Raw genomic sequence first — 26,697 nt, 5'->3', positions numbered from 1 at the left:
ATATATTTGTCATCGTATAGTTTTTACAAGTTTTAACGTTCGTGAATCACCGGTCAACTTGGGTGGTCAATTGTCTATATGAAACTTATTTTATTTAATCAAGTCTTAACAAGTTTGATTGCTTAACACGTTGGAAACATTTAGTCATGTAAATATCAATCTCAATTAATATATATAAACATGAAAAAGTTCGGGTCAGTACAGTTTTTAGGAACTAAGTTGTTCTTAAATGAATCTTGATCACGAGTGTATGATTGAAAGACCTGCTCCTTAATAAGTCTTGTGAATTCTTGCAAAACGAATGTAACCTTGTTATGTTTTTGCCTTACCTAATCAAAATCAGCCCCAAATCCATTTCACAAGAAAAATAAAATAAAATATAAACCTTTATTGTGGGGATTGATTGATGAAAGTAACACATTGTCTAATTGTACCAGGAGTGAACATTTCAGTAACAAAATTCATGTTACTGTTTGAATTATAAACCCTATATATGTAGAACTTCATGATGAGATCGTGTTTCAATGTTCTAAACAGGTAACTAACAATATGGCATTTCAAGATCTTCAGGAATTTGCAAAAAATCAAGAGTGCTTTATTTGATTTCAAGTCACTTTATATCTCTTCATGCTTATCAGAACCCCTATAACTTACAATTTCTAAAAGAAATCCAAATAAAGTTTATTATTTGCTTGAGTTTATACAGACAACTAATACTAATTCATAAATAAAAAACTCACATTGTCTTTGAAGCACCCTTACACATAATATCATTATATTGCAACAACAAACAAATCAACATGATATAGTCTACGAACCAATGTCAAAACGTTTTAGCATGTACAAACTATTAGGAAACTCTAATAATGTGAAGACTTTAATTGTTAATAATACACCAAACTAAACTTATTATTACTCTTATACAAGGTTGCAAAATACGCTATTCGAGGATTAATCGGTTGGGACTTTGAAAGGATTAATCGGCAATTCGGGGATTAATCGGGGATTAATCGGATTGTACCGTATACATTTAAATATTAAATTTTAAAATTTATATGTGTAAATATAGAAAAAAATCATAAATATAAAAATAAACTTTAACATAATTGTCAAAAATTCTTCATTTTGCTTCAAAACTATAAAGTTTTAGTTTAAATTCATGTTAGAATGTTAACTATTTTTGAATTTGACCGACTTTAATTACCAAATTCGATTTTGACCCATCGATTGACGTTGACCGTTTAATTAAATGGATTTTTGAAAATCAGAACGGATTACTCTTACAAATGATTAATCGAAGATTAATTGGTGAGTAATCGTTTTTTTACTACACTCCTCTTGTATACTAAAAGACCCCCAAAATTTGATCATTCCCTTCACAAAACCTCTTGATACGACATCTTCCTTGCTCCTAAAAACCGTTTTTTTAAACATAACACACACTATCACACCTAACAAAGCCTAACTCCATCCTCCCTGCAGATTAACCACCGACCGCCACCATCACCGCCGGTAGCGCACACCATCGCACCGCCAACAACAACGGCTTCACTCACCCGGTTGCTTCACAGGCCGTCCTAAAACCAGGTTGCCTCTGCCCAACTCTTAATTGTGTGCAACAGGCTCTAGCTACACAGAAATTCGCTGATGATTCTGAAGCTTCTATCAATGAACAAATCAAGTAGGTTTTTATTTTTTGTTGTATCAAAGTTCCCTTAATCTAATTTTATATGCATTAATCAGTTACTGTTATTTAAATTTCTGCTTGCTTTGTGAAAGTTTGAATATTAGGGCTACATATTACTGTTTGAGCTTTTCAATGAACCTAAACTGCCTACCAGGTGTTTGATAGAAGTCCTGACAGAACTACTGGTAAAAATGTTGTTCAGCGTGTCTTAGGTAGAATTCTCAGCATAAATTTAAGTAAAACCCAATTGCTCATTCGTTAGACAGATGTGTAATAAAAAGTAGTTGAAGAAAAACATGATTGGTTAATTTATACATTATACACATTTCTGGTTATTATTATATATTTTTTTTTTGTCTTTTTAGTGTAGAATACAATGTTTCCTATGTGTACCATGCGATGCATGCCTACTTTGATTTGGATAATGTTGCTCTCGATTTGGATAATGTTGCTCTCAAGGGCTTAGCAAAGTAAGTTACTACTAATATCATATATAGGCAGATAGAGATATAGCTATATCAATATTATAGTTCTCATTATATAGTGAAAACTTAAAAATGTTCTTTATTCATTTATGGTGACATTTCTCTAATAAAACTGTATAGTAGTGCTTAAGAGTTTTATTAGTGTTCTACAATATAAATTTAAATATTATCTGGGAATTTGTTAGTTTCTATTGTGTTTGATAGAATGATAGTCTACCTTTTTCCTAAATGATTAGTGATGTTGATTTTTGCAATTTGATACCACTACCGCCATCTTCAGGCGATTGTTGATGAGAACATAAAAAAACCTAACAACTAGCGCCATCTTCATATCGTCCTAAGTGCTCGACGATTTCCAGGCAACTGTTGGTGAGCAATTAAAGGGTTTACTCTTGATAATTTGGTGTTTAAATTGATTAAAAGGATATTATCAAGCCCTACTAAAGTATTTTTTTTTACATATTTTGAATTGACTATGAGTAATGTATAAACACTAACAAATCTTTACAATTTTTTAACGTAAACTTCTTTTCAGGTTTTTGCTTATGGTTCAGTACCGCTCAAAACATATCTTCCCGATGGAGAAATTGATTTGAGCATAGTTGGTGGGCGCAAACAAAATCTTATAAAGGAGATTGCCTCTTTATTAAAGAGTGAAGCGAGAAACAGGTCACATGGCTTCGGTGTTAAGGACGTCCAAATAATTGGCGGGGCCAAGGTATTTTTTATCAGACACTAGACACTACCGCGCTATTATTTCTAATGCATTATTTTGTATGTCTCTAAAATTAAAATGTTTTTCAAGGTCAAACATCTAACAATATGAATTCATTAGAACTTTGATAAAATTGGTGACCAGCTTTATGAAACTAAAAAGTTTTATTGAGGGAAACTTACAGGTTTAAAGTATGCAAAAGAAACATACTTTTAGTTTCGTTCTATTTTTAGCTCAGGGATCAGTGTTTTTTTTTTATCGTAAAGTTAAAATATAAACCCTTAGTGTAGTTCAGAAGCTTAAGGTAATACTATAAGAAGTTAGTATTAGCATTGTAGATTAAAAGACTTATATGCTACTATGAGTCTGCGAATGTTAAAGGAGATTCGAGAAAAGATGGAATAAGAAGACGTGTTTCCAGAACGAACAAGATATGGGTTGAGAAGACCATAGGCACTTTGACGGCGAAAGAGGCGAAAAAAGCAATCCATAGAAAGATTTGGCGCCGCTCACTAAATTCTGTGGTTAATAAAATCTGTAAATCGGTGGTTGAGTCCACATACGGTAGACTCATGGCGTAAATATTTTGCTTATTTGTTTATTAGGTGGGTCGTGTTTTATGTGCTTTTTTGATGCAATGTATTAGTAACTTGAATCCTTTAACCATTTTTCAAAAACAGCCTTGGCAGCTGCGCATTCTGCTGAGAATTCGTTTGCTGTTAGTAGAAGGCGTCGCAGTTCGTCCACTCATGATAATATCTTAGCTGATAAATCCTTTCATCAGATACTATGTAGATGTAGATTAGCTTTGAGTCACTGTGCTTGCTTCTCGGTTACAACCATAAGGTTAGCCAAAATAACTTTACATGCTATGACGTTTCTAAAGTTTTGACTTTTGTAAAGTTATTTGCTTTGACAAAACCTATGATAAAACCTTCATGATCATCAAGCTTTGACTCACTGTATTTGAATTTACATTACATGTATTTTTTGGGTAACAAATTGTGTATTGTTCTTCGTTAATATTAAATCAGGTTTTTTTTTTTTTTTTTTTTTTTTTTTTTTTTTTTTTTTTTTTTTTTTTTTTTCATTTCTGTTTGTAGCTGCTGCTGAATCAGCTGGTAAGTCGTTGCCGAGTGGTTCAAGTAGTACACAGTCTTATTCTATCTCGGAAAGTTCTTCATTACGATTACGGGCATGGCCGAAGGTATTTTTTACGATATACTCTGAATCAGTGTTTTTTTATTTATTTGTGTTTGTGAGTTTGAACTGCAGATTTTACACCTAAATATTAGTTACTATGTGTTTGGCTACTATTTATGTCCATTCATTTCTGTATGTTTTTTCCATTTAGCAGGTGACACACATTTTTATTAAGACAAGGGTGATTTTATAGTCACACTTAAAACAAGAACTCGATAAAAAAAGGTATTATGAACACAAAGAAATTGGATTCCTTTCCATAACTTCTATTGGGTAGAGTATATGTCTTCACACAATCTCTAACAGGCACCACATTTGTGCCATAACGACGCATATCAAGTTCAGTTGTCTGCAACTCTAGCTACTTCATTGTTATTTAAACCCTGAGGTCAACGAACACCGGCAATCAGTTGTTCAAGTAAGATTTATTTTCCCCGTATGCAACCTACATTCAGCTTATATTTATCATCTGTAGATATATTAATTTGTGTTCATACTAATGGCACAGATATTAGAAAATAACAGGGTGAGTGTGATAGTCATTAATTTTGTCCTTTCCATATACCACGCTGACACCTCATCTGCTTTCACTCAAATAGATTCACATTGGAAAGAACAGTAGGCAAGGTTGACGAGGGCACGCACTGATACTATTTCACATGTACGATGTGTAACAAAAAATTGATTAACATCCATTCCACATATGAATGAAACGATCATGGACCACAACAAACCCACAAGTTAAGGTAAATTTCCAACATCTAAAGAAGACGTAACTTTCCAAGATCTGAAACCTCAATGTTGCACTCCACACCTACCTAATAAAACTCATTTTCGACAATACTACAGTTTCAGTGCAAAGATAACAAGCAAACCAACATCATTGTTCACCTTCTTTTTGCCCGCAACTAACAAAATAGTGTAAAAGGTGCACGTGGCATTTAATAAACTCCACCACATTTCAACCAGGGAACGAAGTTGCTGATCGGTGCCAAATAAAGGACTAACGGATTCAGAAGTAAGCCAATAACAGTTGACCCATTTTAACATGTATAGATCCACTTTACCGTAAAGAAGATTCAGTTTCATTATGTAAAACATTGCTTGACTACTTACTAACCAAATCAATTTTGATGCAGATAGTTGTTTTGTATTGAAGACAACAAAGTTTCCTTTTAATGCAGACACATATGCTTTCATGTATGAGTTATTTAAAGAAATTTCATGTGTATGCTGCAGGCATAAGTGTAGAAACAATAATAATCATATCACAACTATACACCAACACAACACATCTTCATTGTTATAGCTGAAGGAAGCACCAGCCTGAAGAAAAGAAAAAGGAAACACATCTTTTTGGTCATTGTAAAAAGTAGGTATTTCGATCGTAGATGTATCCATTCTGTTTATACCGTCTTATCAATACTACAAACCAAAACCACGTCGTGCTTACATGAATACAGACCGTCCCCAAGCCGCAGCAACGCGCGGCCCAACCCTTTTCTAGTTGTAATAACATAAGAGAGATTTCAATTTTTTGTGTACCTGCTTTGTTGGATGTTCACGTTATGTGGTAAGTTGCATTAGGGTGTCCATGAGTAATTCTAAGTTTGTATCAATCAAAAACCATCTTCAAGTGATTCATCTTCATTTCTTAGAAAGTCAAATTCTAGTGTGTACCTTAAGTCGTCAAGTGAAATTTTTAGCATCTTAGTATGAAAAAATTAGATATTGAAGAACAAAAAGAAAAGAAATGACTAACTGATCCATTGATTAATAAAGAAAACTATACATAATAGTTTTGAATAATAAAAAACACAAAAAATAAAACAGATTTGAAACACCCTGTTTGCTTCCAATTAACCAAAATCATAATAATCAACATTAATTTAGTTAGAAAGCATGGCTATTCCAGACCTGTATAAGGTCTTTTCTCTCTGTTTTGGCAATAGTTTCCAAGTTTTTTCTCTCTGTTCAAAGCTTTTAATAGCAATCTGAAATGTCTTTTCCATTCCTTCTTGAAATACAAGGTACAAAAAAAGATGTTGCAATATTTTAATGTGTCACCTGAGCAGTTTGAGTAAGCGATTTAGACATAAGATGGCTGTAGCCACAGTCGTATGCATCTGATTTGAAAGAAGGAACTCTTGAAAATCTTGATTTTAGAGTGTATATTCGTTGCCCTAAATTGTATTCATCGGCTAAAATTGTGTAGATGTCAAAAACGACTATACTCAAAACTTATATGTTACACTCAACCATCTCTCTGTAACCGTCGCGTAATCCTAAACTGTAACCCTAATTACTCCGTGCTTCTGTAGTAGGAAGGTGGGGCCAAGTGACGAAATTGCCCATGTGAACAGTACAGGCGCATCATGATTAGTATATAGCTATAAAGGCTCATCATGATTAGTATATAGCTATAATATAATTTTTCGCGCTAGGGGCGGTTACAAAAAGATTTGAGTACCTTAAATTTGTTAGGCCGTATCTTAGCCCATATGCTTTTGTAATTGGGCTTTGCCCACTTTATATTGATAGGGTTTATTGCTATATATAGGAGATGTATTGTGATCGTATGACACAAAAATATGATGCAATATTGAGTTATAACATGGTATCAAGCCTAACTCTTTAGTTTATTTTCTTATTCTTTTCTCTTCTTTGTTGCTTGTTTGCCGCTTTCATCATCGGCCAATACTAATATCACTCATAAATCTCCTTTTCTCTTCACCCTCCATCACAAATTCTTCATAATTATTGGTGATTACTACACGTCATACACATGTTGGTGACTACACCTAATTAGTCACACAAAAAAAAAAAAAAAAAAAAACCTCGAAGCCATCAAGAATTGAAATTGAATTAGATTCACACAGAATATCACGTGCTCCTCCACTGACGCAACAACAAAATTAGTCAAACTCACTTCTTTTGGTTGGCACAAGAATCGAAGCCACTATAATTAATTTTACCCTTGTTTGTAGACTCTAAGTGACGGATGCAGGGGCGAAAGTGTTAAGGGGCAGGGGGCGGCCGCCCCAGGTGAATTTTTTTTTCAGTGTAAAAATTTTGAATTTTTCGACTTTGACCCCGGTGGATTTTATTTTTTGCCCTCAAACCTACATATTTTGCCCCAAAACCTTTAAATTTTGCCCCAAATTCTCCAACTTTTGCCCCAAAATTTTCAAATTTTGCCCCAAAATATCCAACTTTTGTCCCAAAATCTTCAAATTTTGTCCAAAAAAATTGCTACGATTAAAAATTTTTTTTTTGCCCCCGGTGAAAGAAATCCTAGTTTCGCCACTGGACTGATGAATCCTTGGATATCTGGAATTGGAAACGACATGCAAGCATCCGAACCATCTCACGCGCTGTTACTAGGTATTATTCAGGCTAATCAGAAAATAATTAATCAATTTTGTACAGCCCAATTTCAGGCCCATAGATCACTTGGGAACTCAACCCAACTTTATGTGAATTCATACCCGAGGAACAATGGGTCTTCTGCCCACTCTGGACATTTCTCTTTTGGGCCACCACCTCTTGGACAGGCTGCTGTTGGGCCACAGTTTTCTGGACAAAATGGTACTTCTTATGTTGGCCTACCCAATAGTTGTGGGCTTTATTCTTCTATGTATAATCAAAGCCAAGTAACAACCTCACCACGCACCTTTAACATCTTGGGTTCGCAGGATTTTGGTGATAATTGTTGGAATTTGGATACAGGTGCATCTTCGCACTTAACTTCATCTGCAAATAATCTAAGTAGTATTTTTAATCATCGCATTTATCCGTCTGTCGCTGTTGGTGACGGGACACCTATTCCCGTAACCAACACCGGTCATAGTACTCTGCCGACCCTACACCGACCTCTACACCTACATAATGTCCTTGTAACACCCAATATTATCAAAAATCTTATTTCCGTTCGTCAATTTACTCGCGATAACAAAGTTTCTATTGACTTTGGCGAATTTGGTTTTTTTGTAAGGGATTACCTTACTCGTCAATGACGTTCATGTTCGTTCATACTTTTCGAGTAGACTAGTATGTCGTCAATGAACACAATTACCGACTTGTCCAACATAGGTTGGCACACTCGGTTCATAAGATCCATGAATGCCGCCGGTGCATTCGTGAGACCAAAAGGCATTACCACAAACTCAAAATGCCCAAAACGCGTTCGAAAAGCCGTCTTCTCAATATCTTCCTCACGAACCCGCATTTGATGATAGCCGGACCGTAGGTCAATCTTTGAGAAATACGTCGCACCTTGGAGTTGGTCAAACAAATCGTCGATCCGAGGCAATGGATAACAATTCTTGATTGTCACTTTATTCAACTCCCGGTAATCGATGCACATCCGCATACTACCATCCTTCTTCTTCACAAATAAAACCGGAGCGCCCCATGGAGAAGCACTCGGTCAAATAAAACCCTTCTCGAGCAACTCTTGGGTTTGATTTAACAATTCTTGCATTTCGGTCGGCACTAAACGATAAGGAGTTTTAGCAATGGGGGTAGCCCCCGGAACCAACTCAATGCGAAATTCAACTTGTCTTTCCGCCGGAACACCCGGTAACTCTTCCGGAAAAACGTCTTTGAATTCACTAACCACCGGAATTTCACGAATGGGTGGTGGCTCGTCACGAGTATCAACAACATGGGTAAGAAAGGCCATGCCACCACTATCGAGGAGACGACGTGCCCGTGCAAAAGTGCATATCGGCACAAGTCTTCTACGCTTATCACCGTGAATAATTAACTCTCCCCCTCTTGGGGTCTTCACACGAATAAATTTTTCATGACATGCAATATCGGCTCTATTACGATCGAGCCAATCCATACCCACAACAATATCAAAGTCGCCCAAAGTCATCGGAATGAGATCTATCTTAAAGTTTTCGGCACCAAACACAACATCACAATTTTTACACACATCGACCACTAGCACCGTCTTGCCGTCCGCTATTTCGACTTCTACCGGACGACTTAACTTAGCTAACGGTCTATTAAGTTTAGGCACAAATTTAGGAGACACAAACGACAAATTTGCACCACTATCGAAGAGAATCCTTGCCGGATTAGAATTAACCATGAAAGTACCTGAGACAACTTCGTTCGATTGTTTGGCTTCATCAATGGTCATCAAATAGTTGCGACCCCTAGCCGTACCCGCCGCTTTCTCTAGACGCTTAACATTATCGTTTCGCAAGTCGGGACACTCCGACTTTCGGTGTCCTTCTTTGTTGCAATTAAAACAAGTGAGCTTGTTTGTTGAAATTGGCTTCGGACAATCTCGAAACCATATGTCCACGTACCCCACAATTGTAGCAAGTAGGGACAAAGTTCCCAAAACCACCGGTAGCGCCCTTTTTCACACTATTGGCACTTTCGGAACCCTTCTTGTTCTTGTTCTTCTTGTTTGAAAAGTTAGAATGACTAGAACCTTCAAACTTTCTTTTGGAAAACGTGAAATCGCTCTTTCTTGGAACTTCCGGCTCAAAACCCCGAGCCAATTCGAATAACTCATCAAAAGACTTAGCCATACCCCGACTAATCTTACCCTTGAACTCATCATTCAAAGTACGGTAGAAATCCTTCATTAGCTTGTGATCATCACCCACATATTCCGGGCAAAAACGAGTCTTTGCCAAGAAGGTAGACTTGAGAGTGACCAAGTCCATTGACCCTTGTTGCAAATTGTGCAACTCGTCCCGGATTCTATCAAGATCGAAAGAAGTTCGGTATTTAATGGATATTAAGGATCGTGGCTAAAATAAAGAATGGATAGTGATTAAACCTTCTCAGTTTAAACAGAAAACAACCTTCTCGGTTGAGAAACAAAACCTTCACGGTTTAATTTTATTTACTCGCAAATAATAATCAAAACTGACTCAACTAAACATGTCGTTAACTATATATATAGCTAGATATTAAATATTAAATAGATAAACTAACATATAACGATAAGTGACTAATGATAACAATAAATAAAAGATAAGGATAAACAATAAATTTAAACTTCAACTTCATTTCAATCTGGTAATATGACGTGTTCATTGCCACTTCCAACTTATCCCAACATTGGCCCACACGGGTTCAACAAACAGCTCCAAGTTAGTTTAATTTATTCAGTCCACACATCTTCTTTAGCCCACAAGACCAATCTACTAAGCTTAAATTGTTGTTGCGCCGAGCCCACCCGGATCATACGGATATGCATCATTCTCCCCTTCTTCAAAAAGACTCGTCCTCGAGTCTACATCGTCAATACGATCTTCAACCATATTGATATTAGGACCCACTTGGTTGGTGACGTCTACCATAACATGTTTAACTTTTCTATACTTCTCATTAGAACTAAGAAAACTAGTTAAAGGAGAAAGTTCCCAATGTAATATCTCCTTGCTCTCCTCCCTTTCTTCCAGAAAACTTGCCCTCAAGTCTGTCTTATGGCCGAACATTGGCGACAACAAAGGTGCCAAAATAATATTCACCTCGTCCGCTTGTGCCGCTTCTTCCTCTTCCTCATCATCAGTATCATAAATAGGTATGGTGTCTTCGATCACACAAGGTTCGTAAACGTAGTCCATTTTAAAAACTTGATCAACCGAATCAACAAAGTCATCCGATTGAGCCTCTCTTGAAACTTCGAGATTTTCAAGCTTCATCTCTATATTACGCAAGAGATGTTGCATGTCTTCCAACTCTTGAATCTTGCGATTCAGTTTCTCGATCTCAGCTTGTTTAGCCATGCCTGGAATCTGATACCAAATAATGAACATTAAGGATCGTGGCTAAAATAAAGAATGGATAGTGATTAAACCTTCTCGGTTTAAACAGAAAACAACCTTCTCGGTTGAGAAACAAAACCTTCACGGTTTAATTTTATTAACTCGCAAATAATAATCAAAACTGACTCAACTAAACATGTCGTTAACTATATATATAGCTAGATATTAAATACTAAATAGATAAACTAACAGATAACGATAAGTGACTAATGATAACAATAAATAAAAGATAAGGATAAACAATAAATTTAAACTTCAACTTCATTTCAATCTGGTAATATGACGTGTTCATTGCCACTTCCAATTTATCCCAACATTGGCCCACACAGGTTCAACAAACAGCTCCAAGTTAGTTTAATTTATTCAGTCCACACATCTTCTTTAGCCCACAAGACCAATCTACTAAGCTTAAATTGTTGTTGCGCCGAGCCCACCCGGATCATACGGATATGCATCATTTAAACAGAATATTCACCTGGCTCTGATACCAAATAATGGATATTAAGGATCGTGGCTAAAATAAAGAATGGATAGTGATTAAACCTTCTCGGTTTAAACAGAAAACAACCTTCTCGGTTGAGAAACAAAACCTTCACGGTTTAATTTTATTAACTCGCAAATAATAATCAAAACTGACTCAACTAAACATGTCGTTAACTATATATATAGCTAGATATTAAATATTAAATAGATAAACTAACAGATAACGATAAGTGACTAATGATAACAATAAATAAAAGATAAGGATAAACAATAAATTTAAACTTCAACTTCATTTCAATCTGGTAATATGACGTGTTCATTACCACTTCCAACTTATCCCAACATTAGCCCACACGGGTTCAACAAACAGCTCCAAGTTAGTTTAATTTATTCAGTCCACACATCTTCTTTAGCCCACAAGACCAATCTACTAAGCTTAAATTGTTGTTGCGCCGAGCCCACCCGGATCATACAGATATGCATCAGTATTCTTTGAAGAATTCCTTCTTAAACTCCTCCCATGTCAAGTTCATGCATTGCTCTTCACCATATAAGTTGATTTTGTCGTCCCACCACAACATGGCTTCTTCCCTCAACATACTAGAACCATACCTCGCCTTCCTTTCGGGAGGACACTCCGCGGTACGGAAAGCCCCCTCGATATCGAAAATCTAACACGTGCTTTTCAACGGATCTCGCACCCCATTAAACATCGGAGGTTGAGTATCCTTGAAATTTTTGTAGTGGAAGTCCCGCCTTCCACCCCCACCATTACCTTCACCCCCTTCGCCTCGAGGATAAACATTTCTAGCCTCTAAAGCCTCCTCTATTGCGGCTTTCATTCGATCATTGATCATTTCGGTCACTTGTCCATCGACCGACTCTTGGAAGACCTTTCGAACGTCATCAAGAAAATCCCTCTTTAGCCTTTTAAAGATGGCCTCAACCTTGGCCGTGAGTTCAACGTCCTCACTTGTACCTCCGTCATTGGTGTCGTGTCCATTTCTCATCTTCATTCAATAAAACGAAGTTAATTAAGCAACAAAACGAAAGGACTTAATCCATATGTATATACATATACACTACACTACCCCGTCTTGCTCAACAATCGTCGTACATCGCTTGTTTGACACGATTTGAACCCGTAACAATGGTAGCTAATCATTGTTACGCGAACACATCGCATTAACTCACTAGTACCACGTCTATCTCAGTTGACAATTTCAAATACCACACAAAACAATAGCGCATGACTAGTTCACATAAACCTATGCACTAACCAAAACCCGATTCGACCCAAAGTCCTACAGGTCCCGCATAACGCGCACACAAAAGTCTAAGTCTAGGCGCCTATCTCAAGTCACCTAAATCCCTTAGACCATGCTCTGATACCACTTGTAACAACCCAAACCAAACCACGAACAACCCACGTAAAAATAGCAAATATTTTTTTTTTGCTGGAAAAGCATATGGCGCGGCGCGCCATTCTGGTCTGTCTAAAAAGTCTTGAAATGCTAAAAAGATTGGCCACTTCCCGACATAATTAGACAAAATGCTTTTAACAACATATTCAAATATGTAAAACTAACACATTCCATTAATAAAAATGAGTTTTATGAAGAGGGGCCCACATCGGCCGTTTTACGAGTTTAATTCAAAATATGAGTTTCGACCATCAAAAGTTTAAGTTCCAAACTACACTATGAGCATGGCGTTTGGGATTAAACTACCCAAGTCTTGGTCAAAACTCCAAAAAGCCAACGCATCCAAAAAGCGTCCCCTAATCAACGACGAAATCTCTAATCCAAGACAATGCCCTTACCCTTGTCCACAACCGAACCTATAAAAATGGTAAACAACGAGAGGGTAAGCAAAGCTTAGTGAATGCAATAATTATACATATACATATATAACTTACTTACTTGCAAACACTTATACCAAATCCGCATACATACTAGCTACATATTTAGCATACCTTTCACATGTATAACGCTAAGAACCACGATCATAAAGCTAGTATAACAATAGCATATAACACAACAATACACTATGCTACAACACAAATATAACGATGATGTTCACAACATCCATAATACTCAAGATCTCAAGGCTAGCCCAACGAATGGTATCGTCAACATCGAACTTAAAACCCATTCGCCTACATTAATGTGGTATCGTCAACACTGAACTTTAAACCCACATATGAGGTATCGTCAACAACGAACTTTAAACCCTCATCAACGTCACTACAATAATCGTATGGCATCGTCAACATCGAACTTTAATTCCATACGTGAGGTATCGTCAACAACGAACTTTAAACCCTCATCAACAACACAATATACTCTAGGGTATGGTACCGTCAACATCGGACTTCAACCCATACCCCAAAAGTAAATAAACTATATACATACATATATAATTATTCCACTCACTTCAACGCCTTGGTGAGAGATAACCGAGCTTTCAACTTCAATGTAACGCACCTATTACATAATATATATTATCAATTGCAAACTCAAGTCGGTCAACCAATTCTTTCTATTCTAATGTCATTTTGACCCAAGGTGCAATTTTCGACCCATTGACACCCTTAACCCTAATTTCGGGTCAACACACATCAAAACCCTAATCATTAACCAAGATGGGTTTAAAACACATTTCAAAACAAGGTTTAGGCCTTAATCACAAACATTAACTAACTTAGGTCCACCTTGACCCATTTAACCAATTTTAAGGTCAACACACCCATTTCGGGTCATCCACTAACCCACACAACACTCATTTACATATATATAGGTGTGCTAGCAATTTTACTAACTAATTTAGGCTCATAAACATAATTTGATACTTTGAAAACCCTAATTACTCATCTTTGGGTCTACATGACCCAAATTCACCCAAAAACCCCCAAATTACTTAGCAAATGGGTTTTAATATTCATCACTTACACAAACCCTAACTCTTATACAATTAAAATAAGGAAGTTAGGTTTAGGGCTTACCACAACTATCAAAACGTAGCAAAAGAGGAGATGGACAACTTTAATACCCGAGCTCTAACCCGAAATGAGCTTCTTCTTCCTTAAATGGAGCTTTCTCACTCTTGAATCACACTCTCTCACTAGAATTAATGGATGATGATAAAGTGGGTGAAAATGGAGTAATGGGGCTCACCAAAACTGATCCCAAGCCTTAAAGTCGGACCTTAAATGGTTTTACCAAAATGCCCTCAAAATATCTTGATTAAAAACAAAGTGAGCTGTCAGCCCGTAATGGCGCGGCGCTCCATAAGGCTGCGCGGTGCACCAAATGCCCAGTTCAGCTTCTTTTGCCTTTTAATTAAATACAACCTAAACCCCACATATGAATAACTTATACACACAAATGTACAATAAAATATTCGGGTCTTACATCTTCCAAAACACAAAACCCACTTAGATCTAAATTGAGATTTGAAGGTGAAGAATTGTGATTCGATCTTTGGAGCAAGAAATAAATTAGTTCTCCTCATTCTTAGCTACGACTTGATAGTGTTGGTAAGTCTTAACTCCGTGTTTTGAGTTTTAGCTAACTTATGGCTAGGGTTTGGCCATTTGAGACTTGTAAGACCCATTTGGGGAATTAATGGGTGAAATTGGGTTAATTTGATGCAAGGAAAACCCAAATGGTGTTAATCTAGGGTATGGTCATGTAAATTAGGATTTGTAAGTGTTAATTGTGTTGTAGTCACTAAAAACACTTGTAAAATGATGAAAGCTTGTTAACGGGTTAGGTTTGACCAAAATTTGTAGTCTAAGTGTTAAAATAGGTCAAATGGGTGATTGTTGACCTAGTTGGATTAGATGGGTATGAAATACCCATAAATTTTGTTAGTTGGTGTTAGTAGACCCTAATCACTAGCTTTTAGTGATTTATGACGAGTCATAGCCATTAATGGGCGGTTTTGGTGGATGTAAATCATTTAATGCTTTTAGGGCATTAAATGCTTAAGGGAAAAGTGTTGGTGGTTAGTCCACTAGAGTTGTATGTTAATTAAATGCATAATGTGATAGGTGCATATCATTGAAGGTTGCGAGCTTGATTCCTAGTTCACCAAAGGCGATAAGGTGAGTGGAATAATTATACGCGTATGTATATAATGTGTTTATTTGTATGCTATGGTATGAACCAAAGAGCCAGTAGTGCCATAGTATATGCGATTGTGCTATGATGTGAACCAAAGAGCCGGTAGCATCGTAGTACGTGTGTTGTAGTGTGAACCAAAGAGCCGGTTGCACTACGACACGAGTTATTATAGTGTGAACCAAAGAGCCGGTAGCACTTATAGCGAGTATCACTCGGGTTGTGATGTGAACCAAAGAGACGGTAGCGTCATAACCAATGCGTATGGTGTGAACCAAAGAGCTGGTAGCACCATGATGCGAGTATGGTTAACCATGGTCGTGTGTTGTATTTGTAGTGTATTGTATTATGTCGATTTATATGCTATTGACTGTGCTAGTTGTAGTATTGGAGACTTTTAGCTTGTACTTGCAATGGTATGCTAGTTGTATTGCTAGCATGTATGCGGTATGTGAGTATGTGTTTGCAAGTTCCGGCTGTGAACAAGGGTAAGGGTGTTCGTTTGGATTAGGGGCCTCCCGCTTTGTTTTGATAGGGGATGATTTGGATGAAGCTTTTGGAAGTTGATCTAGTTTTGGGTAGTTTAGCCCTAAACCATTCTTGAGTGTCGTTTGGTTTAAAACTATCATCTATGGGTCGAACTTGTATTACAATTGATTAATGGTCTTCGTACATTTTGTAAACATTTAAAATGTTGTAAGTTTAAATGGGATTATTTAATGGTTTACATCTTTCGATTTATTGAATGGCGTGTTATTGGTTTATACATAAAAAAAAATTATCCGATTGAATACGGGTTGGGTTATTTCAAGTGGTATCAGAGCATGGTCTAAGGGATTTAGGCGACTTGAGATAGGTGCCTAGACTTAGACTTTATTGTGTTGCGCTTTATGCGCGACTTGTAGGAGATGGGTCGGATAGGAGATTGGTTAGTGCCTAGGTTTAGGTGAGCTAACTATGCGCTAATTGTTTTGTGTTGTGTTTTGCAATCATCAAGCGAGATAGACATTGTACTAGCGAGTTAACGCGACGTGCTCACGTAAGAATGATTGGCTAACATTGTTACGGGTTCAAATCGTGTCAAACAAGCGATGTACGACGATTGTTGAGCAAGATGAGGCGGTGTGAGATGTACTTATATGCTTTTATGTAAAGTCCTTTCGATTCATTGTTTAACCTATTTCTGTTTTATAGTATGAAGACGAGAAAAGGACCCGAGAACAATGAAGGGGGTACGAGTGAGGATGTCGAGTTTACGGCCAAGGTTGAGGCCATTATGCAAAGGCGTCATGCGGCCTTTCTAGAGGACGTTAGGAAGATGTTCTTAGATTCGATTGATGAGCAAGTAGTCAATCTAGTCAAGGAACAAATTAAGATTGTTCTTCAAGAAGATAACGTCAGAAGGCGAGACTTCCACTATAAAAATTTCAAGGATGCTCAACCTCCTACCTTTGAAGGTGAACGAGACCCGCTCAAGAGTGCTCGTTGGATCTCTGACATGGAGGGGGCTTTTTATACTAGTGAGTGCCCTCTCGATAAAAGGACAAGGTATGGTAGTAGCATGATGAGGGGTGATGCCAAGTTGTGGTGGGATGCAAAAATCCGACTTTATGGCGAAGAACAAAGTATGAGTTTGACGTGGGACGAGTTTAATGAAGAATTTTTCAAGGAGTACCGAACTTCGGTCGATCTTTCGAGGCTTAAAGACGAGTTGCGTACTTTGAGGCAAGGGTCAATGGATTTGAACACTCTCAAGTCCACTTTCTTATCAAAGACCCAATTTTGCCCGGAGTATGTCGGGAATGACCATATGTTGAAAGAAGATTTATACCGAACCTTGAATGATAACTATCAAGAGAGGATTAGTAGAAATTCGGCGAAAACTTTTGATGAGTTGTTTGATATCGCTAAGGGTTTTGAGTCGCTTGCTCCAGAAAGAGTGACTTTACCTTTGGCAAACGAAAATTTGAAGCTACTAGCCACTCGAACAAGAAGAGTAGGAGTGTGACCGAGAGTGTCGGTAGTGTGAAAAAGGGGGCTTCTAAGAGTTTTGTACCCACGTGCTACAATTGTGGGCGACAAGGGCACTTGGCCCGTGATTGTACGAACCCATATTCCAACAAAATCGTTTGTTTTAATTGTAATAAAGAGGGTCATCGAAGTACGAAATATCCCGATTTGAGGGGTGATTAAGTTAAGAAGCTAGAAAAGGCGGCGGGGACGGCGAGGGCACGAAATTACTTAATGACCCATGATGAGGCCAAGCAATCAAATGAAGTTGTCTCAGGTACTTTCATGGTTAACTCTAATCCGGCAAGGATCCTATTTGATAGCGGTGCTAATTTATCATTTGTTTCTCTAAGATTCGTGTCTAAGCTTGATAAACCACTAGCTAAGTTAAGTCATCCGGTAGAAGTTGAAATAGCGGATGGTAAGATGGTGCTAGGGGTTGATGTTTGTAATGATTGTGATATTGTGTTTGCTACCGAAACATTTAAAATTTATCTTATCCCGATGACCTTGGGTGAAATCGATATTGTCGTTGGCATGGATTGGCTCGATTGTCATAGAGCCGATATTGCATGCCATGAAAAATCTATTCGTGTGAAGACCCTAAGTGGGGGAGAGTTAATTATTCATGGCGAGAGACGGAGAAGACTTGTGCCATTATGTACTTATGCACGGGCACGTCATTTTCTTGTTAGTGGTGGCATGGATTTTCTTGCTCATGTAGTTGATACTCGTGAAGAGCAGCCACCCATTTGTGAAATTTCGGTGGTTAGTGAATTCGAAGACCTTTTTTCGAATGAATTACCGGGTGTTCCGGCGGAAAGACAAGTTGAATTTCGCATTGAGTTGGTTCCGGGGGCTGCCCCCATTGCTAAAACTCCTTATCATTTAGCGCCGACCGAAATGCAAGAGTTGATGAATCAAACCCAAGAGTTACTTGAGAAAGGTTTTATCTGACCGAGTGCTTCTCCATGGGGAGCTCCGGTTTTATTCGTGAAGAAGAAGGATGGTAGTATGCGGATGTGCATTGATTATCGTGAGTTGAATAAGGTGACAATCAAGAATCGTTATCCATTGTGTAACGACCCTACTTTTTCCATTATCTTTTACCGTTAATTATTTATCGACCGTCAACTGTTATTCGTGCCACGTCATTTCTATGACCTATATTATTATTTTAGTAATAATATATTAATTTTATGTGTTAAATGAATATTTGTATTCATATTTTATATCGTACGTTTCTGCGCGTCGCGGATTTCTATCCGGCGAATCTTTTCGGTTTTCAAACCAACGGTCGAGCTTTTGGGATTTTTAAGTCCTAATTATTTTAAATATGATATTTTAATGTCATATATTTATATATAGTGTTTATATATATTTTTCGCCGCGTATTTGTTATCTCTCCGAATTTTCAATCGTGTAGTCGTGTTTTCGCGTTTCGGGTTTCGTTCAGGCATTCGGGCTAAAAGGAATTAGACACTTAACAAATTGGGCTAAGTGGGGCCCACCCCACTCCCATATTCGGCCGAAATCAAATGGGGAGGGGTATACCTCTTCTCATTTTTCCATTTTGTAATTTATGTTTCATTTATCTTTTCACTAGTAAACCCTTATTCTATTTTTGCTCTCCTTCTTCTCTTTCTCCCTTTTAGGACGTCGCCTACCATCACCTATACCATCATAATCTTCAATCAAACAAGCTGGGATCACCATATCATTCACATAAACGGATTCCTCTCTTCGATCTCTACACGTTCATATCCTTCAATTCTTGATTAGGGTATAAACCCTAACCCTAGCTTTTCAATTTTTCTTTTATTTTTCTGATTTTATATGTTATTATGATAGTATGATGATTATATGTTATTGTATTGTTGATTGTATGCGTAGAAATTCTCGTTAATTCATGTTTTCGGTTTGATTGTTTTGGAACAGCGGTTTGATTGTTGTTTTTTGTAAATATAACTGATATAAAAGTGAAATTAAAGTGTTTAAATGAGTTCCTCTCATCCATACATTAATTTTAGACTCCGAATTCATGTCATTTCGATTCCCGGAGCTCTAGTTATGCTTAAAATGGTGTTTTGTTGAGATTAAATTGTGAAAACGAATTGAATCAGGCATGGTCCGACTTTGTGACCATTTTTTGGAGTCTTTAGGGTGTACTAGTGTGTTAGGATGGATTATGGGATGAAATTTCATGTTCGGGTCATCGAAATCCGAGCCACGGATCACCCGGTACGACTAAAACATGTTTTTGAACGGATTAAAGCTACAAGTTGTTTAATGGCTGATCATCACAACTTGTTTGATGTTCTTTGGATGTTCTTGAGCACACTAATGTGTCGGGTTGGTTGGTTAGGCGAAGATATATATATATATAAGACTCGCCGAAAACTGATTCCCGGGGCTCAAGTTATGACCCGATGAACTTTTAATTAAAACTTATGGTTATTAATTATGACTTATGATATAAATAATGAATTTCTTTATTAATAAATTACTTATGTTATAAAAAGTAATTATCTAATTTAAGACTTATGATATATATTTATTAATTAATTATGATTTAATTAAACATTTAATTAAACTTATGATTAATAATACTTTTATTATTAATGAAAAACACTTATGGTAAGTATTAAACTTATATTATGAGATTATTATAATAAGACTTATAATAAGGATCAATTAATTATTTAATTATTATAAGGCTTAGTTATTATTTAATTATAATTTACTTATTAAATACTTATGATTTAATAATTATAATTAGAAACTTATGATATGATTAATAATTCATTTTTAATTAATAATACTTATGATATGATTTAAAATCTATTATTATTTAATAATACTTATATTATGACTAATATTTAATTAATTAATTAAATACTTATGTTATATTAATTATATCATTTAAACTTATGTTAACTTTAATAATTCATTTAATTTAATTAAAACTTATGTTATGACATAATTATACATATATGACTTTAATTAACGTTATAACCTATATTATTAATATAACTTATACTTTTAAAATCAATGTTGGCTATGTTTGACCAAGGTTGACTTTTTAGTTGACTTTCGGTTAACTTTGACTTTCAGTTGACTTTTGTTGACTTTCTAATTAAGGAAACTTTCCTAACTTAATAACTTTCCAAAAATAGAAACTTTCCTAAAATAGAAACTTTCCTAAAATAGAAATTTTTTAAAAATGGAAACCTGCTAAAGATAGAAACTTTCTAAAAATAGAAAGTGTATGTCCGTACGCTGTTCTGATCAAACCGATGCATGTTGAGTGTTGTTCTATGTCTACTTGCAACATGTACAATAGCTATTATACTAAGACTTGACCTAAGTTAGTTATTTATATCGACCTGCTTTATTTATAGGTCGGCGTTGTGATCATTCCTGATCACTTTACTTCGTTTGCTGTTCGCATATTTGTGTGGTTACTTCTTTTGCGTAAGGTGAGTTATAGTCCCATTTTTACATACTTTTCGAAGTATATTTTTGTGATGTGATTACATGCATTTTGTTTTACGTTTAGACACAAGTGACAATTAAATTTGAATTATTCATTATGAGTTGAACAAAAATATTCCCTAGTCTGGTAACTGTAATCACTGGTTTCTACTGGTGAACGCGAATCCTACGGATAGATCTATCGGGTTTGACAACCCCATTTCAAGCTAGTCGCGCTAGTAATTTAAAATCGGAATGTTTAGTACTTCGTATTTTGTTGTAGATACACTTGTTCAGTGTATATTATTATTGTGTTTGGCAAGGGTAAATAAAGGGTTAAGTGGTTACCAGGTGGCTCATTGATAATGGAATAATGTTTAATGTTTTATAACATTTTAAATCTTGTGGTCTAAAGTTTATTCAATTATTTAAACCTATAATTCACTCAACATTTTTGTTGATAGTTTACTCGCATGTTTTCACAGGTACTTGAGTTTGTTTGATGCTTCCGTTGTGTTAGAAGAGTCTGCATGCATTTGGGCAGATTTTTATTAAACAATTATGAAACTTTGGACTTGCATTCTATTTTGGAATAATTTAAACTTGTGGGTTTTGTTGACAATGTTTTAATGTCAACTTTGGTATTTAATATGTTGGGTTACTTAAACTACACATTTTTGATATACTTCCTTTTTGGGAAACTTTTGAAATAAAAGAATGCAATGTCGTTTATTAAATTCATTTTAGTTTGATCAAGCTGTAGGACCAAGTGACGGAGCCGTTAAGTGTTTTGATGGGGCCATCACAGTTGGTATCAGAGCTCTGGTTGTAGGGAACTAGACGGTCTTAATGTGGTCAACCCGTGGTTTTTAGGGTGCATTAGAGTCTAGTCTACAGCCCGACCCTTTTTGTTATAGCATTATTATGAATTTCATTTCGTATGAGGAATAATTATAAGTTATTACTTATGTTACTTCTATGTTGTATGTGGTTTGTGGTTTTACTGGTTGCAGATGTCGACTTCTAGCAACAATTCTGTTCCGGCTCCTGCTCCTTCGTCTGCTGCTAGACGTCGTGCTCATCAGCCTTTGATCGATGATCCTGTTGACCACTACATAGCTACCATCACTCACATGACTAGAGCATACTCTAATGAGACGCGTATTAATGCTCTTAGCGACTGTATGCGGATCTTGCCGCATAACGAGGTGATGGACGAGATTAGAGCTAGTATGGATTCGTTTATCAGTTTCAAGCATAATGTTGGGTTCGAGACCCGGAAGCGTAACCGTGAGGTGGACGCTAAGTTCGAGGCTCTTGAGAGCATAGTTCGTGGTCTGAAGACAGAGTTGGAAGAGGTGAAGGGAAAGTTAAGGAAGTATGAGACTCCTGCCGAGCCTCATACCGGCCCAGCTTATCACACCCGCTCTAAGCAGATGTGATATGATGATTCATGATTGATTATTTATTTCACAAAACTTAATGTCCTTTTATACAGTCATTTTTGGGTGATGTACGGCGTTTTGCCGAGGATTTTATTAAGGATTTTGTTATGGGATATTTTTCATTATGTATGGATGGTTGTTTATTTATGACATCTATTAACATTATCATATTTTATTTCTGATGTTGTGACTCTTGGCATGTTATATTATGCGTAATATAGTTCATGTACGTTAGGTGCTATGTATGTTGTATGATTTCTATCATAAAGTATGTGGTGGCTATTTCTATAACTATCATAACTATCATGTTATTACTCATAGTGTTTATTGACTATTATTTTAATGGTTAATCTTTTCGTGTTCGATCTATTCCTTTATAACACTGGTATTATTCTTATTACTAACGGTTGTGTTATTCTGTTTTGAAAATCATGCCTCCCCACGAGTCCAACGAAGCCCGTATGCAACGACTTATCTCTGAAGGAATAGCAGCTGCTATGACCGCTAATGTTAATGCTAATGCTAATAACAACAACCAGGTGGGATGCTCCCACAAGAATTTTATGGCAAGTCGTCCACAAGAATTCAGTGGCACTAAAGGACCCATTGGACTTACTCGTTGGTTTGAGAAGATTGAGTCTACTTTTAGGGTTAGCCGAGTCCGAGAGGAGGATAAGGTCAGTTTCGCAAGCTGCACACTTAAAGATAGTGCATTAACTTGGTGGAACAACTTGGTTAGTAGTTTGGGTAATGATGTGGCGTATGGTTTGACTTGGAACAACTTTAAAGAGAGAATGATCACCCTTTATCGTCCCCGGGGTGAACTTAAGAAATTAGAAGCTGAGCTTAAGAACTTGAAGATGAAGGGCACTGAATTAGATGCCTATGAGCAAAGGTTCTTTGAGTTGACTTTGTTGTATCCAAATGTTTATGCTGATGAGAATCTTAAGATTGAAGCTTATATTGATGGATTATCTGAGAAAATTGAGCATGGGGTTGAGTCTAGTAAGCCCCAGACTATTGAAGCTGCTATGTCTATGGCGCATAAGCTTAATGATAAGATTTTGAGGAGAAGTAAGGCAGCTGTAACTGATGTCAGTGAGGAAGTTGTTAAGAAGGCTGATAATGGGAAAAGGAAGTGGGATAATAACCGCAACCAGAACCAAGGTCAGCAGAAGAAACAAGATACTTCTGGTTCTAATAACCGAAATCAGTGTGTTTGTCATCAATGTTATAAGGCTCATGATGGTTAATGTACGGTTACTTGTAAGAGGTGTTCCAAGCAGGGACACATTGCTAAAGATTGTACGGTGCTTATGCCGGGTTCTGCAACTCCTGCTGCAGGTGGTAGTAATAATGCTGGTAATAATGGTGGTAATGGTAACGGTAATGGGAAGCCAAGAAATGGTGGTGATAAGAGGGTTTGTTATGAATGCGGTAAGCCGGGGCATTTTCGTGATGCCTGCCCTAACAAGAAGATTACTGAGAATGCACGTGGAAGAGCATTCAACATTAATGCCAGGGATGCTGAGGAAGATCCTAAACTTTTTACGGGTACGTTCTCGATCAACGATTTATCAGTTTATGTACTATTTGATTCAGGGGTTGATTTGAGTTTTGTGTCGAATAAATTAAGTCAAAAAATCAAAACTCCGTAAACTCCTCTAGACAATACTTATGTTGTAGAGATAGCTAATGGTAAAGTGCTTACTACTAAGACTGTGTATCGTAAATGTAACATTAATTTGGCTGGTAGAGATTTTGAGGTAGATTTGATACCGATTGACCTAGGCAGTTTCGACATTGTTATGGTATGTATTGGTTGTCTGCGAATCGTGCTGAGATTGTGTGTTATGAAAAAGCTGTTCGTGTTACTAATGTGGTTGGAGAGCCGCTGATGGTTTTTTGGGGATAAGAAATGCAGACAGTTAAATCTTATTAGCTGTTTGAAAGTTCATAAACATCTTCGCAAAGGCTGTCATGCTATTCTAGCCCATGTTGTTGATTCTGATAGAGAAGAGAAAAGCGTTGATGATGTTCATATTGTTAGAGATTTTCCCGAGGTATTTCCCGAAGATTTACCTGGCCTTCCGTCGCAATGCGCGGTAGAATTTCAAATCGATCTTGTCTCCAGTGCTGCTCCTGTAGTACGTGCTCCTTACCAACTTGCTCCTTTCGAACTTCAAGAATTGTCAAGTCAACTCCGTGAGTTGTTAGACAAAGGTTTTATTCGTCCCAGTTCGTCCCCTTGGGGAGCTCCTGTTCTGTTTGTTAAGAAGAAATATAGTTCGTTTCGTTTGTGCATTGATTATCGTGAATTAAACAAGCTTACTGTTAAAAACTGTTACCCTCTTCCTAGAATCGATGATCTGTTCGATCAGCTTCAAGGTTCGTCTGTTTATTCTAAGATCGATCTTCGTTCCGGTTATCATCAACTGCGTGTTAAAGAATCTGATGTTCTGAAAACTGCTTTTCGCACCCGTTATGGTCACTACGAATTCCTTGTTATGCCGTTCGGATTGACAAATGTACCTGCTGTGTTCATGGACCTCATGAACCGTGTGTGCAGACCCTATCTGGACAAATTCGTTATTGTATTCATCGACGCCATCCTTATTTATTCTAAAAGTGATGAAGAGCACGAAGAACATTTGAAGTTAGTGCTTGATATGTTGAGGAAAGAAGAGTTGTACGCTAAGTTCTCTAAGTGTGCTTTCTGGTTAATAGAAGTTCAATTCCTTGGACATATTGTTAGTAAACAGGGAATACAAGTTGATCCTGCCAAGATAGAGGCAATTGAGAAGTGAGAAATTCCAAAAACTCCTACTCAGGTTCGTCAGTTTCTAGGGTTGGCAGGTTATTATCGAAGGTTCATTCAAGATTTCTCTCGTATTGCGAAACCTCTGACTGCTTTAAAGCACAAGGGGAAGAAGTATGAGTGGAAGGATGAACAAGAGATTGCTCTTTAAACTTTGAAGAAGAAGTTGACTACCGCTCCGATATTATCACTGCCTGAGGGTAATGACAATTTTGTTGTTTATTGTGATGCTTCGCGTCAGGGCTTTGGTTGTGTTTTGGTGCAATGAAAGAAAGTTATTGCGTACGCGTCACGTCAGTTGAAGATTCACGAGCAGAATTATACAATCCATGATTTAGAGTTGGGAGCTGTTGTGTTTGCACTTAAGATTTGGAGACATTATCTTTATGGGGTCAAGAGTACAGTGTACACTGATCACAAAAGTCTTCAACATATTCTTGACCAGAAACAATTGAATATGAGGCAGCGTAGATAGGTTGAGACGTTGAATGATTATGATTGCGAACTTTTATATCATCCGGGAAAAGCCAATGTTGTGGCCGATGCGTTGAGTCGTAAAGAGATGGTTGAACTCCACAGATTTAGAGCTTTGAACATGACGATTCGAACAAACCTCGCAAGGCAGATTCTTAAGGCACAACAAGAAGCCTTAAAGGAGGAGAATTTTGTGAATGAGAATGTCAGAGGCATGGCTAAGAAGTTTGAGATACGAGCAGATGGTACTAGATATTTTGCGGGACATCTTTGGGTTCCGAAGTTTGGTGATATGTGACAACTTGTTTTGGATGAAGCTCATAAGTCTAGATACTCTATTCATCCTGGTTCAGGAAAGATGTATCATAATCTTAAGGAGCTGTATTGGTGGCCTAATTTGCTAATGTAGCTACTTATGTGGCTAAGTGTTTGACATGTGCTAAGGTCAAAGCTGAACATCAGAAACCGTCTGGACTGTTGGTGCAACCTGAGATTCCCGAGTGGAAGTGGGAAGGTATTACAATGGATTTTATTACGAAGTTACCGAGAGTTGCGGGTGGCTATGATACCATTTGGGTGATTGTAGATCGACTCACTAAGTCAGCTCACTTCTTACCGATTAAGGAAACAGATTCAATGGAGATGCTTACTCGTTTGTATTTGAAGGAAATTGTTTCTCGACATGGTGTTCTTGTATCAATCATTTCAGACTGAGACAGTCGATTTATATCGAGGTTTTGGCAATCCTTACAGGAAGCCTTGGGAACTAAGTTAGATATGAGCACCGCTTATCATCCACAGATGGATGGTCAGAGTGAAAGGACCATTCAAACGCTAGAAGATATGTTACGAGCGTGTGTTATTGATTTTGGTAATAGGTGGGATAGATATTTGCCACTGAATTTTCTTATAACAACAGTTATCATGCAAGTATTAAAGCCGCACCGTTTAAAGCAATGTATGGTAGGAAGTGTAGGTC

The 26,697-nt window shown here is 37.0% G+C and overlaps 1 long non-coding RNA gene across 8 annotated transcripts; it reads left to right on the top strand.

The window, feature by feature from the left end:
* Positions 1–1,408: 1,408 nt before the first annotated feature.
* LOC139861671 (uncharacterized) lies at positions 1,409–5,733 on the top strand. 8 transcript variants are annotated; one of them, XR_011763867.1, is made up of 9 exons: positions 1,409–1,681; positions 2,453–2,541; positions 2,708–3,733; positions 3,991–4,094; positions 4,245–4,315; positions 4,397–4,508; positions 4,690–4,836; positions 4,940–5,140; positions 5,230–5,733. It is a non-coding gene; the product is annotated as an uncharacterized lncRNA (long non-coding RNA). The 8 variants fall into 8 exon arrangements; XR_011763869.1 differs by lacking the exon at positions 2,453–2,541 and having other exon boundaries at positions 1,410–1,681; positions 2,708–3,492; positions 3,568–3,733; positions 5,230–5,732; XR_011763868.1 differs by lacking the exon at positions 2,453–2,541 and having other exon boundaries at positions 1,413–1,681; positions 2,708–2,890; positions 3,226–3,733; positions 5,230–5,727.
* Positions 5,734–26,697: the final 20,964 nt, after the last annotated feature.

Source organism: Rutidosis leptorrhynchoides, chromosome 8 (assembly GCF_046630445.1).
Source record: "Rutidosis leptorrhynchoides isolate AG116_Rl617_1_P2 chromosome 8, CSIRO_AGI_Rlap_v1, whole genome shotgun sequence".
Classification (NCBI taxonomy): Eukaryota; Viridiplantae; Streptophyta; class Magnoliopsida; order Asterales; family Asteraceae; genus Rutidosis; species Rutidosis leptorrhynchoides.
This window is presented reverse-complemented; position numbering and strand designations above follow the sequence as displayed.